This window comes from Pleurodeles waltl, chromosome 12 (assembly GCF_031143425.1).
Source record: "Pleurodeles waltl isolate 20211129_DDA chromosome 12, aPleWal1.hap1.20221129, whole genome shotgun sequence".
NCBI lineage: Eukaryota > Metazoa > Chordata > Amphibia > Caudata > Salamandridae > Pleurodeles > Pleurodeles waltl.
In genome coordinates this window covers 709,967,063-709,982,447 of record NC_090451.1, presented here as the reverse complement: position 1 = coordinate 709,982,447, position 15,385 = coordinate 709,967,063, and the positions used below count along the sequence as shown (strand labels likewise).

General features: G+C 41.7%; 1 long non-coding RNA gene across 2 annotated transcripts in view; it reads left to right on the top strand.

Moving 5' to 3' along the window:
- Positions 1-15,385, top strand: part of LOC138266948 (uncharacterized) — a 38,945-nt gene that overhangs the window by 12,594 nt on the left and 10,966 nt on the right. For both annotated transcript variants that reach the window (XR_011199754.1, XR_011199755.1), the window contains exons 3-4: positions 3,820-4,513; positions 7,660-7,738. This is a non-coding gene — a long non-coding RNA (uncharacterized lncRNA). The remainder of the gene's footprint in view (positions 1-3,819; positions 4,514-7,659; positions 7,739-15,385) is intronic.

Sequence of the window (15,385 nt, the reverse complement as noted above, 5' to 3'; positions counted from 1 at the left end):
AATGCAAGAATGATTCCTCTGAAGGAGAGTTTAGAATTTGAAAGTAGGGGTGTTTACTGAAGTTTTGTAGTTAATGAGGTGGCTGACGTGATCGGGTAGGGTAAACTAAAAGGAAGTAAAACATGCAGTGGATCATTAAAACCGAAAAGTAGGATCGGGAGTAATCCCAGCTACAAATTGGTTTGTTTTCCTGCAGACATTTTTGAGGTAGAATGTAATCTGCGTAGTGTTTGGAGTAGAAAGAAAGGCTGGAAGTTGACTATCTGCAGGTGGGTGTTTAATTTGTTCCGTCTCGGGTTCTGTGGATGGTGCTGATACTGTCTGTTCTTAATACATAGATGTTGAACATCGCTACTAGATGGCGTTGAACACTAATATACATAGATATATATCTGTGTGTAAATATATTGTTTTTTAAAGGCGCACAGTGCTATATGGTGTATCTGGATATGTTTGCTAGGTATGTCCGGGATTTTGTTTGATACAGACGTATGGGTATTTGAGTTTCTGTGGAGATGTGGTGCGCTCTGATATCTGGATTTGTTAGCTAGTTTTGGCTGTTAAAGCGCTTCCTGACTTTTCTGTAGGCAGAAAATGAAGTTATGTGAATTCTGTCTTTGATCAGATTGTCACAAACCAACTCTTTACCACTGTTCTGAACTCATAACAGTTTCTCAGCGGCTCTGATCTTAATACGTTGGGAATTTTAGATTTGTTGCCTGAAGGGCGAATGGACTGCTGCTGATTATTTATATTTTTTATTTTAATTTTTTTCTATTATCAGGAATTAAGCACAGTGCCAGCCTGAAACATAATTTTCTGGGTTGGAAATATTTATGATTTCTGTTTACATTAATTTTTTTGGCCTGTACCATTAACAGCTCAGTGACTCACAGTAGGCTGAAAGATGAGGATCTTGCTTTTGAGCACGGGTAGAGCCTTCAGCACTGTAGAAATGTGTTATACATGCGGTCTCCCCACTGTGTTTTGGGTTTTTTTTTTTGCCTTTTGATAGCTGAGAGGAGTGCTGTTCTATAGTCTCTTAACATAGCCAATATTTGAGATGAGTAATGTTGCTTTTGAGGAAATTCAAGCTATGGAAAGATCTAAGTGTTTTCTTTTTGCTGGAACTTGAGTGGGTTAGCTTGTCCACTTGAGTTAATGGAAAGTGTAGAATCGGTGAAAAATCTGAGATTTTCCACGTTTTTTTGGCTGTTTATCACAGGGGTTGAAGTAAATTTCCCAGAAAAGAAATGGAGCGGATATATTTTACTTTTGTGTTTATTTCTAGTTTTTCACATAGAGAAACTTTGCAGTCTGAAATGCTTCTCCTGCTGTGTGTTGTGTAAGAAAATGCCACTGGTAGCCGCATTTTCATTTGAGTTTTACTTTTTTTTACCTATATTGCATAACCATCTAAATGCGTTATTTGGCGACATGTTACCAAAACAGTCTAATTGTCATGTAGTGTCTAGGGGGGGGGATACAAAAATGGTGGAGGGGAGAATTTGGTCCCAAAGTGATATTTTCCTTAGCAACCAGTGAAACGTTTAAATGGGGTCAACATAAACTAAGCATTAGAATCCTGGTAGGGCTTGGTCCGAAAAGCAATGCAGGTAAGTGTAGTTTCTCGGATTCTCAAGGTTCATTTGTTACACTGGAGACTGCTGGAGTTTGGACACTTATTTCCATGCGATTTATCTCTATTTGAGTACACTGGTCAACTGTCTGTACTCAGAGTTGTTAGAATTTACTTTGTTGTCCAATATACTGAATGGTATTCGAAGACCTGTTTCATGGTTCAATCCTTAGTAGACTGCTTATAAGTGTTCTGTAGTGCATTTTGAGCTCAACACTTGGTCCTGAGGATGGCCTCAAGTGCTCTTAAGACACCTGGAGACCGAAACGTCGACTAACCATCACAAATTGTAACCAATGGACTTCTTAACTCTTTCCCAAAGTAATCTTTTTGCAACAGCTTTAAATAAGAGTGACAGGGCAGTGGAGTGGTCACTTGGTCTGACACACACACATCACTGCCTGGACTATATACAATTTTGGTGATCTTGTTCTGACGACGAAACTGTGCTTTTTTAAAAATCATTTTAAATCTGTGTTGTAGGTCAATAAATACTTATTTGTCTTAATGACGAAGTACGCCTATTATGTATTATTTTTTTGATTGATCTATCGGTGGGCTATTATTCGTACCAAATTGTGTAAATTAGTAATTTATACATTTTCTCCTTCATGAGGTGATTGCAGGCAACATGAGTTCAGCGTCCTTTAAGCCTATACGTCTTATGTGGCGGTAGCAGTATTTTGTGGTGAAATACCTTGCTTGAATTCCTTCTTTTCCCCGTCCCACCACCCAGCATGTAGCTATTAAAGTAGCAGGTGTGTAGTATGAAGATAGTTTGGGGGTTGGGAAGGGGGCAGCGTGGCAATGAGGTCAGTTTTTGTGGAAGTGGTTAATCCTAAACATACTTGCTTCTCTTCGGTAAACTCGTTTCTGAGAGGATTCCTTCTGCACTCTCGGTAGCAGCAATGATTTCCTCAAGGTAATGCGTGAAATATGCCTGACCACTGACAAAAACAAAGAATATTAATGTAAGTAAAACTCCAACCCAGGTTACTTAAAAGGATAATTTAATAAGGAATACTGAAGCATGCCTCACGCCATCACAAAAAACAAATTCTATTGTTCATTAAAGTTACTAGAAATCTGCCGCAAAACAATATATAACATAACAAAATGTACCATGCAGCTCCTGTGAAACAAATGTCCCCATCTGCAGATGCAAAACTACTGTTCTATGTGACAAATGCACACAAAACAAATATCCCTGTCAATAAATGAACACAAAACTGATGTTTCTGATGACGCCACCCCCTCCTCCCTCCAAAAAAAGAAACCCTGTAGGCACACTATCCAGTGCTGCATTCCTTTCTGCTATTAACCAGGAACACTTTGAATATACAGTAGATGTAAACGTTAGTTTAATCGCGCGTGTGCGTTTTTCAAAATTGTGAAAGGTTTTTCAAGTATAAGTCCGTCACAGGGTCATCTTGAACGCAGATCTCTGGAAGACTGACTTTCAGTGGAGAAGTATCCAATCCCTTCATGGAGATGCCATACCCTTCCAGCAACAGAACATGTGCTAATCTTTCATCAGAATCTGCATTGTAGTGCCTTGTTGTAAATAGAAATAAACTTGCATTGTAACATGAACACTCTACTTCACCCACATCCTGAAAAGTTCTGAAGAGATGCTGGAATTGGATTGTAAGTACTGACCAAAATTAATAAAATGTATTATCCATCAAACTTACGAATACACGCACCCCACAGTTGTGTTCATTTCAAGTTTTCAATTCTACATTCAAGTCAAGCAAATGAGCATACACGAAAACCTGGGATGCGCAGCGAGTGTAGGATAGCTCGCAGTCTGACCTTCGATGATTGTCAGTTGCAGGATTACACTCTATACCATGTCATCCTTTTTTTTGTCCCTCGGGCTACTTTAATTCTTTTTAAAACTCTTATATAGGCTAGCAGTCAGTTCTGATAATGTTAACTAAACACAATCTTCTTTAACTAGATGAGCTTTAATGTTTCTAATGACTTCAACTGATTATTCCTGTCACTTTTCAAACCTTTACTGCAGTTGTTTACAAAGCAGTAGTTATGTTTGTTCAACTTTTTTTTTAATCAGTCTTTCAGATTCAAGGAAGCTATGATCTAGCCAGCACTGGTTTACTCTGTCCTACTTGCAAGATCTTTATGTGAATGTTTTTTTTTTTTTTTTTTTTTTTCAGTAGCTGACCATGAGCACCACATTTCACAACAACCTGAACTGCATCTGCCTGGTGCTTCCATCATTCACTCAATTTTTCAGTCAGTCAGGTCGGCCTCAATGACAAATATTCTGATCCCTGTGCCGAATCACCATCGTTAGTGGTATAAGAGCCACCAAAAAGAAGACACTGAGCAGGATGAGAGGTCGATGTGGGGATTCACACCGACTAAGCAGCGGCACTCCACTGCGTCTCCAAGTGACATCAACTGGAGATGAGAAAAAAAAAAAAAATGGCAACAGTGTATATGAATTACACCACTGACTGTTAAGTACTGAAGGTTAAATGCATGGACACTGGTAGCCCGGTCAATCCAAGCCCCACAAGGTCCTAGCGTGGCAAGCGCCTTTCCAGTTCTAACAGTCATGCAAGTTCATCCAGAGACTTCTACACTTGAGTACTCTTGACCTGGTTAGAGTGCTGGCAGTGGTGCAGTGTCGTTCCACACAACTATCAACCTTGCACAAGGCTGCCCTCGATCAGTGGAGTAAGGCTGATCCAGGCTGTGCTCATTCACCAGAGAAGATTGAGATGGCGAACAGGAGGCAGACATTTTCTGTAATTCCAACCCTTGGCTGTGTTGTGACGGCACGCGAAAGACCGTTAGAGATGGTTCTGCTGCAACCCCACGTCCTTTAGCCCAAACTGCACTATTGTAAGTGATCTCTCTTTATAAAATAGTATGCTCCGCTGCGTATAGAATTTGTACATGTGCGTTTCTGAAGTTGGTAGTATTTACTGGCTGTTTAACTGTATGGGTTGTGGCTATACGGGATGCATTAACTTGCTGACTGAAAAATTTAATTTAGTATTTTTTTTTGCATTTCCAAGGTTTAAGTGAGTATCATTGCTTCTGAAAATTTGCACTGTTTACCAATCTTCCCTTGGTGCGCTGAATTTAATTGAGTGCCTTATGTTAGTCGTGTTGAAAAGTACAACTTTTTGGGCCATGACCAAAGCACACATTGACGTGTGACGTTGCTGAAAATCCTTGCTGGTGTACTGAAGAAGACCACTTACCTTCTCCCACCGTCTGGAGACGAGGATTTTGTTTTTAAAACTGTCTCCAAGAGCCTGTGCTTGTACTCAGTGGTAGGTTCCTTCAGCATATTGGTCTTTCTCAGCGCTTGATGGTGCAGACCAAATACAGCTGATCACTCACTGATGGTTATTTCTTGTTTTGGGGCAAAAGAACTTCAAGCATCTGTGTTGGATGTTTATAGGCGTAATTGAGTCTTTGCGAGGCTGCAGATGTATCTTCAGAACATGCAAAAGTGTGAACTGGTAGATTAATTTGAACTTGGCTCCTTTGTGCTGTGTTCTTTGTTGAGTTACATTTATCCTTTGTCTCAGCAAAGTGATTTTCCTCCACATATGTGCCTCGAGACCTGCATTGTGAACATAGGTTCTTTCACCAGTTCCGTGAGTCTAGGTGCTTTCTGGGTTTTTCAATGTTCTTACCATTGCTGGTAGGTGGAGTAAGTCACTGACCCTTGCCTCCAAGGGGTTGTCTGGAGGGTAAACAGGATTCCTTTTCATCTCTCCAGAGGACTACCTTTAGAAGGTGCACTCATTGTGCCACTCTTTTGTTTTCCTCTGTGTCCACATTAGTAATACCCCATGCATATGCGTCCCAGTCAGTAATATCAAAGTGCTCCATAGCTCTTGTGTAATATGGCCCCTGGGGTTCTCTGGCTCTGAGTATGGTGCAGAATTGTCACTGGTGGGAATCTCTCTGGACCTAATGGCTTTGATAACCATATCACTTATACACAAGAATTACTAACAATAATATCCTGAGTTGTCCATCAAGCCTTACATTTGGTGTTATGCTCGAAGGGCAAAACTTCTTTTAAACCCTTTCAGAGGGATCATGCTTGCCATTATACAGGGGAGAGAATGAACCCAGGAGGCTGGTATATGAACTTACCAGAAAGCATCACACTTCTCTGACCTAATTGTAGAAGATGCCCATGAGAGATCTTTCCTCAAGCCCCTTACCTGATTTTGAAGGTCACTGTTGATTTCTTGCAGGCTGTCGGTGCTAGGGGATGTGGGCTCAAAACTTTTATACTATTGTTTTGGGACAGTGATGCTTAATTATTGTCTTCTTGCCTAGCACTTTCATGGAGCTCAAGTTTGGCCATCTCAACTTAACAGGATTTAACTACTCCTGGGTCTGACTGAACTGCTTTTCGGGGTTCCTTACCTGACATAAAGCATTTACATATCAGGTGTCTCATTAGATTTTTAAACGTATATGTAGTGTTTGCATTTGTTCCTTGTGGTCGTCTTAGTTTTTATGTTGAGCAATAATTGTGCACCATAACTTTGGCTAAAACATTGATGCTTCAGTGTTAGTTTTCTATGCACTTACTATCTAGTTTGTGGAGTTCAGTGTAATGTTATTAAAGAAGCCCTTGAAGAGCTGTTTTTTTACAGCTTGTGTTGAGTATAAAGCTGTCATCATCTCTGATCTTTATTGTATGTACTATAGAACATTACTCATATTTGTCAGGTCGCTGAAGTTGCTGGACCCCCTGGCTTCGGAAAGAGTCAAGGTTTGATTGTCCTCTATACGGATGGCCCAAATAACATTGAGAAACAGAAAAGTGAATTTTTTGTTGGTGTACACAACTGCTCTTGGTGAATGTAACTTGTAGATTAAGAAAGAATAGCAAAGCTTTTTTGGGATTCACAAGAGGCAGAAAAATTACTAGATTGTGCGGTATGTTTGAGTAAAAGTAATTATTCACAGCTATTACTGTGGCCAAAGTGTTATTCATGGCTGGGCTCTTTTAAGGTATATAGAATTTGCTTTGTCAGAATGACAAGTTTATGATTTCAACTAAAACTGTTTTGAGACCTAATTGAGGTGAAAAGGATGCCCTTTCCGAGGAAGAAGAGAATCAATGGAGGTTATTTTTTTATCTTGGCCAGTCCTGTGCGATATTAGGTTTATCTGCTGTGATGTTTCACATTAGAATGGAAAACTGGTCCTTAATGATTTTATGCTTGGACATGGGACAGGCCATTTTCAGGAAGTCCTGTTGGTTTTGCATGTTGGAGCTTATGTTGGGCAGAGCTTTTCTATGACATGGTAGCTAAAATGTTTTATAAACTCCTGAGAGTTCCTCTGTCCACATGTATGAGGCAAAACATAATGTTTAATTTGAACAGTTAACTTGCAAGCTAAATAATAATTATGCACTTGCCAATAATCCGTTTTCTGATACCCATTGAGGTATGCTGGTGTCTAGAATTAATTTGGCTTGTCTTGTGTAGGTGTGTGAATGAGATGCCAATGTGTTTTTCATTACATGCTTTCTTAAAGGAAAAGCTAAGTTCACATTGATTGGATGCCTTTGCCAGCCCCAGATATAGGGTTTCATAAAGTCACTTTACTTGCTCTCTCTGGCTACAGTGTTAGTCAAGGTTCCTTTTAAGCAAGTTCTGGAAATTTAAGGTTGGTTATCAGATATGATTTTAACCAACAACCCTTTTATTCTCAACTTACCGAGAGGAAATTTGAGCAAAAGGAGAATGGCACGGGATTCACTGCAAAGCTCCCCTAAAATGTGACGTGGTGCGAGTGGAGGATATCCTTCAGTTATTGTTCCTTAGCACTGCACCTTCTTCGAGGTAATGGAAGGCGAAACAATGATCAAGGAGAGAATGTCTGTGTTTTGCATGGTTGATCAGGGTGTGATGAATGCACGTTTATTACTGCAGACCTTTAAGCAAAGTGCAGGTTCTCAAAACTATATTGTAACGTTTATTTTATGTTTTTTGTTTTTTTAGGCCAAGGGCTCGGGAGAAGTATGATTGACTAAAAAATTGTAACAAGCCTCCTATTTCGGGACCAATGAACAGTGTCAAAGTAAGTATATGCGAGCACTGTCGCCCACTTCTCTCCGCCCCCTCCCCCCCCCCCCCCCCCCCACACACACACACACCCACCCCCGCACACACCAAATCCAAGCAAACTGATTACCCCATTTCCCCCATGCCTCCATGTTAGAAAATAGCACTGAACTTTACTTGACATCTTTACATTATCTTATCCTTCTTTCCCTTTATCCTTGCACTCTTACCACGGTCCCAAGCATCAGTTCTTCTTGTGAAATGCATTTCATATCCAGGCAGTAAGTCAGAGCCCTTTTATTTCCAAAAAAGCCTTTGGAGCTGCTTTTGCATTCGTTAAGTTTGTAGCTCTTCTCATGCTGTCACTCTGGACTTTCTGCAGATTGCCCTTCACACCTGGGTAATTGATTAGTTTTTGTCAGTGCACGCACATAATGCAACGTCTAATCCTCCTAGTGAACGGAATATACTTTTGATCAATTGTTTTAAAGTGCATTTAATACACAGATGTTTAAAATGCATAGCATTAGCCCTTTTCCCATCTTAAGTGGGCACCCCAAACTCTCAAATAGTAATGTTTTTTTCAAAGGAAATTTGGGAAGGCTTGTGTCGCAACTTGTTTAACGCTTGTGAATTTGCATTTCTGAACCACTAAATTTGGAGCAGTTCACCACTGTAGAATTTTTAGGCAACAGTTGTTAAAATACCTGACTTGCTAACACATCATATTCCTGATGTCTTAAATATTTGATAACTCGGACGCTGTACAGCGTAGTTGCCAAATATGCTGCGGAGTAAATAAGCTATTTGTGTGCTCCTGATAACTCTGAACCATGTGCTTGGGCAGCTGGCATACCTTGGGCTAACTCGTTACACCTGGTGTCTCCGACAAGTGGAGCGTGAGCTACCAGTAGTTCGCAGCCTGTCGTTCATTTTTAAATATGCAGAGTGATACATTTTTCTTTTTGAAGGAAAATTAGTGATGCTGGAGTCACATTTATGACCCATGGTGAGGCACAGAGGTGAATAATTAAAGCACTATGGTAATAGTTTTCTATAAAAGTCCTTGTCAAACTCATATTAGGGATGAGAACAAAATTGTTTTTCAATGCTTTTAATTTGGAGAAATTTAAAATTAAAAGTTGTCTTAATAATTAACTTTACATTTTCAAATTTATTTTCAAGGTTTTGCATTAACAAATAGACTTCTTGCTCACAGTTGCCAGTAGAACACCGTGCCATAATTATAACTTAGTGTTTTTATTTTTTAATGTTATGAACATTAGTGCTCTTCAAATTTCTTCTGTTTAAAAAATAAAATGTTTGTGCAGTACGTATAACTGTACCACATATGGTGAAAGGTATGTCTTGTGCCACAAGTACACATGAGGCAGGCTTTCAGCCAGGCAAGCTTGAATCCAGTGGCACAGTGAGCACGGGACCTACGTCTCGGGCATACCATTCCCTGGCACTTCGGGCTGGGCTGTTTCCACCAGGAACAAGGTCAAGACTGATTTGCATATGGCGGAGTCCAAACTGGGGTAGCATAGCACGCAAATAGACTGGTGGATTAAACCCAGATCTGTGACTGGGGTGAATGTTTTGATTGGTTCTGCATTCCAATAGTCCATTGTCTATTGCTTTTGCTTTTAAGTTATCATTAATGCAGCCATACCCAGCACTCCATCATACCTCTCTGAATATCTGCTTCAAGAGACCAAAGCATCTCGAGCAACCACAACATAGCCCGGCTTGAAATAAAAAAACTCAATCAAGAGGAAAAGGCCAGCTGCCCAAACTACTTGGAGGTTGCGTACTCTGTTCTTTAAAATACAAAATTTAAAAAAAGTCCTCCAGGAACAACTTCTGCCACCATTTAAAAAAAAAAAAAAAAATAGAACATAGTTCCGCTGTTGCTTTCCCAGCAGTGAAGAATTCTCCCTCCTTGGATAAGATCTGTTATCTCCAGGTAGGCTGGCCTTTTGTGAGTTACAAGCATTTCTCCCGTCTTAATCAGGAAGAGGAGCTCTAGTTTTTAACCTGACTAGAATCCTTTCTTGGTGCCGCTTTAGTTCTGGAACCTGTAACGGCAACATAATTGTTAACAAAAAAAAATTTAAACCTGTTGTTTTCTGTGTAATAGTCATTAAGAACATTTCCCTCCAGTTGAGGTACAATTACATAGTGTCATTCTCAACACAAGAGGTTAATGCAGAATTTTGTCAGGCTTTTGCCCTTTCGAGTGAGCATTGCTGTAGGATCAAGGGATAAATTCTATCTCAATCCATAATGTTTGACTGCAAATGTTAACTGTACATCACATCTCTTACAGAGCTCACGCACGTCAGTTCTGTCTTTTCGATTCACTAATGAGAACTAGATTCCTTAAACATGCTTCAAATGTACATGAAGATTTTGCCATGTCCACTTTTCTTTTAAGCTACCTTGCAAAGCTGTTTCCTTCCAGTTTTATGCAACTACTGCAGAACTTTGGTGATTTGACTCTTGTTGCTCTGTTTAAGTTAGTAGGCCTAGAGCGCTGTGGAGCTCTGTGAATCTTACCATAACTGTTGAATGCTTCAACTAAACATGATCCCAGGGCAAAATTGTTGCAGCAGAAACTGGTGGGAGGAACGCAGACTTTTGGTGCATGGTACAAAGCCTTGCTTTGAGATTGGACATTGTAAAATTAGCCACAAATATTTACCTTCTCAAGAGTCCACATTTGGACTTTATGCATTCTATTTTTTTCTTAGAATCCTCTTCAAAGTCGTTTTCCCTTTTTGTGTAAAGCTTCATTGGAATAGTTTATTCAGACCCAGCAAGTGCTTCTAGCCATGTCCTTACCATTACTTGAGTGGTTGACAGTCCATCAGAGATTGCACTAAAATGTAGCTGGTCCCACATTCTGCTTACACAACCATATTTAGTTTTCAGATTATGATACTCATGCTTAACATACGTATAAGTAATATTATGTTCGATGGCATATGTTGCTGCAGATACACATGTTTCGCACAGTCCGCTGCCTGGTGTTGGGCTCGGAGTATTACAAGTTGTTTTTCTTCGAAGAAGTCTTTTTTGGTCACGGGACCGAAGAAGGACTCCCTCTTCGGCTCCATTGCGCATGGGCGTCGACTCCATCTTAGATTGTTTTTTTCCGCTGTCGGGTTTGGACGTATTCCTTTTCGCTCCGTGTTTCGGTTCGGAAAGTTAGTCAGAATCTCGGAAGAAAGCGTCGGTATTGTTCCGTTCGGTATCGGGATAGTTAGGTACATCGACACCGATCATCGGAAGACTTTGGGGTAGCTTCGATTCCCCCATCGGGGCCTGGTCGGCCCGACCGCGTGCGACATCGAAGCTGATGGAACGGACCCCGTTTCGTTTCTGCCCAAAATGTCACAGTAAGTATCCTTATACAGATCAGCACTTGGTCTGTAACTTGTGCTTGTCCCCCGAGCACAAGGAGGATACCTGTGAGGCCTGTCGAGCCTTCCGGTCCAGAAAAACACTCCGGGACCGAAGAGCCAGGCGTCTACAAATGGCATCCACGCCAACAAAACAACGTTTCGACGAAGAGGAAACATTCTCGGTTCCGGAATCAGAATCCGGAGACTCCGACGTCGAACAACAGCAACAAACAGTGAGTAAGACGTCGAAAAATTAAAACCATCGAAGACAAAAGCCCAGGGGACGCCACTGCCAACATGCCATGGCTCGACCCATAAAACCGGCGACCCGTCGAAGGCGCCGAAAAAGGGCACGCCCATAGCGAAGACACCCGACTCCGGTCGAGGGACCGCCATGGAGCAACCTCGGAGCCGAGATAGCGGCTCCGAGAGGCAAAAACAAGATGCCGGCACCGAAAAACATCGGCACCGAGACACACTGCCGAAAGCCACAAAAATTCTGTCGGTGCCGAAGCCGAAAAAAGATTCTCTCTCGGCGCCGAAAAGTTCCACACCTTCATCCTACACAGAGGAACAAGGAATAAGTGGCCAGATGCACAGATTTGGACAAGAGCTCCAAAGTGTAGAATCAGACTACACACAAAAGAGACTGTACATCCAGCAAGACACAGGGAAGATATCCACCCTTCCCCCAATAATGAGGAAAAGAAGGATCGGACTTCTCAAGGATGACGCACAACCACAAGCCAAAGTGGTTAAAAAAAGTCACGCCTCCGCCCTCTCCACCACAACAGGCATCGCCGGCACAAACACCGCCACAAATGCACTCACCAGCGCAAACTACCATAAGTCAAGATAATCAGGATCAAGACGCTTGGGACCTATATGACACCCCAGTGCCGGACAATGATCCCGATTCATACCCCACAAAGCCGTCACCGCCAGAGGACAGTACCTCATACTCGCAACTGGTGGCTAGGGCTGCAGAATTCCACAATGTCCAACTGCATTCCGATCCTATAGAGGATGATTTTTTATTTAACACCCTCTCGGCTACACATAGCCAATATCAATGTCTCCCAATGCTACCAGGGATGTTACGGCACGCAAAACAAATTTTTGAAGAGCCCGTAAAATCAAGAGCCATCACCCCAAGGGTGGATAAGAAATACAAACCACCACCCACAGACCCAGTGTTTATTACTTCGCAGTTACCACCTGACTCCGTAGTAGTAGGGGCAGCTCGCAAGAGAGCAAATTCCCATACATCTGGCGACGCCCCACCTCCGGACAAAGAAAGCAGAAAATTTGATGCGGCAGGAAAAAGAGTAGCATCACAGGCAGCCAACCAGTGGCGCATCGCAAATTCTCAAGCGCTGCTGGCCAGATATGACCGCGCACACTGGGATGAGATGCAACTTCTCGTAGACCATCTTCCCCAGGAATACCAAAAAAGGGCGCAGCAAATAGTTGAAGAGGGACAAACGATCTCAAACAATCAAATCCGCTCTTCACTGGACGCAGCCGATACTGCAGCGAGAACAGTCAACACTGCTGTCACCATAAGGAGACACGCTTGGCTCCGCACTTCAGGCTTCAAACCTGAAATCCAGCAGGCTGTCCTTAATATGCCCTTCAACGAGAAACAACTTTTTGGCCCTGAAGTGGACACAGCCATTGAAAAACTTTAAAAGGACACAGACACGACCAAAGCCATGGGCGCACTCTACTCCCCGCAGAGCAGAGGCTCTTTTAGAAAAACTCCATTTAGAGGGGGGTTTCGTGGCCAACCCACAGACACCACCAGCCAACAAACAAGAACCACACCATATCCGGGTTCATTCCAAAGGGGAGGTTTCAGGGGATATAGAGGGGGTCAATTCCCAAGGAGTAGGGGAAGATTCCAGACTCCAAAAACACCTCCACCTAAACAGTGACTTTCAAGTCACACAACCCCTTCACTCAACACCAGTGGGGGGAAGACTAAGCCAATTCTACCAATCTTGGCAGCAGATTACAACAGACAATTGGGTATTAGCAATAATCCAACATGGCTATTGCATAGAATTCCACAAATTCCCACCAAACATCCCTCCAAAAACACGCAAAATGTCACCACAACATTTAGAACTTTTAGGACTAGAAGTTCAAGCACTACTGCAAAAGGATGCAATAGAGTTAGTACCAGTACAACAAAAAAACACAGGAGTTTACTCCCTGTACTTTCTAATTCCAAAAAGACAAAACATTAAGACCAATATTAGATCTCAGGACACTAAATACCTACATCATATCGGACCACTTTCACATGGTCACACTACAAGACATCATTCCACTGCTCAAACAGCAAGATTACATGACCACATTAACCTAAAAGATGCGTACTTTCATATACCGATACACCCTTCTCACAGAAAGTACCTAAGGTTCGTATTCAAAGGAATACATTACCAATTCAAAGTGTTGCCATTCGGAATAACAACTGCACCAAGAGTGTTCACAAAATGTCTAGCAGTAGTAGCAGCTCATATCAGGAGACAACAGATACATGTGTTTCCTTACCTGGACGATTGGCTAATCAAGACCAACACAGTAAAAAAAGTGCACAAACGACACCACATATGTCATACAAACCCTTCACAAACTGGGTTTCTCCATCAACTATACAAAATCACACCTCGAACCGTGTCAGACACAACAATATCTAGGAGCAACCATCAACACATCAAAGGGAATTGCCACTCCAAGTCCACAAAGAGTGCAAGCATTCCACAAGGTAATAAGTGCTATGTTTCCAAACCAAAAGATACAAGCAAAATTTGTGCTAAAACTTCTAGGCATGATGTCATCATGCATAGCCATTGTCCCAAACGCAAGACTACACATGCGACCCTTACAACAGTGCCTAGCATCACAATGGTCACAGGCACAGGGTCAACTTCAAGATCTGGTGTTGGTAGACCGCCAAACATACCTCTCGCTTCTATGGTGGAACAGCAACAATTTAAACAAAGGGCGGACATTTCAGGACCCAGTGCCTCAATACGTTATAACAACAGATGCTTCCATGACAGGGTGGGGAGCACACCTCAATCACCACAGCATTCAAGGACAATGGGATGTACACCAAACAAAATTTCATATCAATTACCTAGAACTGTTAGCAGTATTTCTAGCGTTAAAAGCCTTTCAACCCATAATAACACACAAATACATTCTTGTCAAAACAGACAACATGACAACAATGTATTACTTAAACAAACAAGGAGGAACACACGCAACACAATTGTGCCTCCTAACACAAAAAATATGGCAGTGGGCGATTCACAACAACATTCGCCTAATAGCACAATTTATTCCAGGGATCCAAAACCAACTAGCAGACAACCTTTCGCGAGACCACCAACAAGTCCACGAATGGGAAATTCACCCCCAAGTTCTGAACAAGTACTTTCAAATTTGGGGAACACCCCAGATAGATTTGTTCGCAACAAAAGAAAACGCAAAATGCCAAAACTTCGCATCCAGGTACCCACACCGCGAATCACAAGGCAATGCTCTATGGATGAGTTGGTCAGGGATATTTGCATACGCTTTTCCCCCTCTCCTTCCATATCTAGTAAACAAGTTGAGTCAAAAACCAACTCAAACTCATACTGATAGCACCCACATGGGCAAGACAACCTTGGTATACAACTCTACTAGACCTTTCACTAGTACCGCATGTCAAACTACCCAACAGACCAGATCTGTTAACACAACACAAACAACAGATCAGGCATCTAAACCCAGCATCATTGAATCTGGCAATTTGGCTCCTGAAATCCTAGAATTCGGACACTTAGACCTCACACAAGAATGCATGGAGGTCATAAAACAAGCTAGGAAAGCTTCCACTAGACACTGCTATGCATCTAAGTGGAAAAGATTTGTTTGCTACTGCCATACCAATCAAATCCAACCATTGCATGCCTCTACAAAGGACATAGTGGGATACTTACTACATTTGCAAAAAGCGAATCTCGCTTTTTCATCTATAAAAATACACCTCGCAGCAATATCTGCTTACCTACAAACTACTCATTCATCGTCTCTATTTAGAATACCAGTTATTAAAGCATTCATGGAAGGGCTAAAAAGAATTATACCACCAAGAACACCACCAGTTCCTTCATGGAACCTTAACATCGTCTTAACAAGACTCATGGGTCCACCTTTCGAACCCATGCATTCCTGTGAAATGCAATATCTAA